We start from the raw sequence: 2,632 nt of genomic DNA on the forward strand, positions 1-2,632 counted from the left end.
AGGTCATTTCATAGATATGGTGGTGTCGGCCACGCTGTTTTAAACGAGAAATCATCTTGGCCGTGAAAAGAAATAAAATAAAATGAAGGATAAATTTTTTAGGTTTGACTTTTTCACGGGAAATTCTACTGATGACGCCATCGGCTGTAATTTTGAAGGAACGCTAAACGTTGCATTCACTAAAATGTTTCTCACTAACGACAGTCACCGCAGTTAGTCTTTGATCCTTTCGCTTTTTTTGTTTTTCTCCCGCTCGGCTCAGCGTTCTGTGTCTGCAGGGGCGCTGAATAATAAGATCCGCTCATTGTTAGAGCAGTATCCACTCACACAATATAAAAAAAAAAACAGGTGCTCTCATTACGCCTCATTTTCTGCGACGACATCCTGGTTTCGTGAAGAGACACAAGCGTGAACAACGCGTACAGAAAAGAAACATGGCAATTACAGGTGGAGGTATGCGCTATGTGCACAACAGCAGAAATGCACCTGAACTACACCGCGACTGACTGGGTTTACGAACGCGCATCCGAAGTGCATCCAAAGTGCAAGCGACGCACATGCACTGCGCGTCTCGCCGCTCGGATAGCACGGCCCCTAAGGGTGTCGCCGTCTGGTGGCCTCCGCAAGAAGGCATCGTCGGGACTGCCAGCGTCTCTCATTGAAAACGCTCGGCGGTCGGCACACTAGTAAGTATATTCTAAGCACTGTACTACGGCGGTCCGCAACCACCGACTGGCTGAACGGAGCGGGAGGCAAAATACGGTCAGCTAAAAGTGCCTTTCATTGTTCACCAACACACAGGAGAAATATCTCACTGGCACTACCTTGGAGGTTGTACAACGCGAGCAGTTGTTTAAATAAAAAAAAAGCGCTAGTCTTTTTTTTTTGTTTTGTTTTCCTCGAGCAACTCTGTAGCAGACTGTCTGTATTTTTTTTTTCTCAAGAAACTCGGTAGCAGACTGTTTTCGAGATGTAAAAAGCCAGCGCCAAAGACGACACACAAAACGAGGAGGACGCAGGCGTCGGCGTTACGAGGCGAGGAGGAGAGGTGACGCGCATGCGCAATGAAGGTGTAAAAGCTGCGGGGAGGGATGCCTAGGGAGAGAGGGGGGTGAGCGTAAGCTAGCAGACGCCGCCTGCGTCGGCTTCGCGAGGTGAGAGGGGGTGCGTAGGAGAGAAAGGAGACAAAGGAGGAATGGGCATGCCAGTAAAGGTGGTCACCGCAGGCACACCGGATCGAACATGATTGAACTCAAGCATGAGATGCTTCGCATGTTAGACATTTGAACAGTTGAATGCCCTATGAATAACAATCAAGCTAGTCAGATATATATAATGTCTCAAGGAAGATGTTCAAAGGGGCACACTTGCAAGGGATTCTGCCCCTCCCCTCCAGCCTGAGCACGAGGGAAGGTCAGGACCCCCCCCCCCCCCTCCCCTATAATTTACGCCAGTGTTACCTCGACATGTAGACGCAGCCGTTAATTAAATATGAACAGCACCTATGCAGGTCATTCGTTCAGCTGGTCTATCTTTCAATCACGCGCAGGACACACATATGCAACTCAAGACAGTACCATAACGAAGGGAAGGACTGTGACAGCAAGTGCTCGTACTTTGAAATAGTTGAAGCTACCCAACTCGGTAGGAACGCGTCTCCTGCAGTAACGCACGCCCGCCCACCCAAATACTCAAAACGCGAAAGAACTGAACTTGAATTGATTGATTGATTTGTGGGGTCTAACGTCCCAAAACCACCATATGATTATGAGAGACGCCGTAGTGGAGGGCTCCGGAAATTTCGACCACCTGGGGTTCTTTATTGTGCACCCAAATCTGAGCACACGGGCCTACAACATTTCCGCCTCCATCGGAAATGCAGCAGCCGCAGCCAGGAATCGAACCCGCGACCTGCAGGTCAGCAGCCGAGTACCTTAGCCACTAGACCACCGCGGCGGGGCTGAACTTGAATTGGATTAGCGTTGGTAGTGCCATGAAATCCAATATATGTACATGCACGAAGAGCCGCATCCCTGTTGCTGCAGACACTGATCATGCGTTCGATCATTCACAACTGGCCAGCATGCGGAGGCACACGCAACCCAGCGCTTTTACGAGTTTGCAACAAATTTCACATACGCCGAATAACGTTAATTCTCAACGAAAGCGATCAACGCGAAACGTAATATTAAACACACAATCATCAGCCAACTGATACATTTACTTCCTGAATCTGAAAGACCACAGCAAAGTGATGACTGCCGGCAGTGATGAGATATGCACACGCGTGTAGAAGTGGCGAAAATCAACATTTTAAATGGAACGGGGCATTCTCTCATGGTCTTTGAACATTCTCTTTTCCTTCATGCCAAGGAACAACGCGCGTAGTATGGGAAACGCCAGACCAACGCGTCCCACGAGACACCGCAGAGACGCTCATTACACTGCTTAGGTTTGATGTTAAGCATAAAAAAAAAAAGTTTCCTGCGCCTTAGAACCCTTGTGGTAATCCACGCATAGCAACGGTCTCTTAATGACGTTGCGCCGGCCCCCCGGCCAATCGCCGACTTCCCGTGTAAAGCACGTGACGCTAGGCGCGATTTTAATTGGTTCAAGCGGCGGCGCAGAGCTC

This window comes from Rhipicephalus microplus, chromosome 10 (assembly GCF_043290135.1).
Source record: "Rhipicephalus microplus isolate Deutch F79 chromosome 10, USDA_Rmic, whole genome shotgun sequence".
Classification (NCBI taxonomy): Eukaryota; Metazoa; Arthropoda; class Arachnida; order Ixodida; family Ixodidae; genus Rhipicephalus; species Rhipicephalus microplus.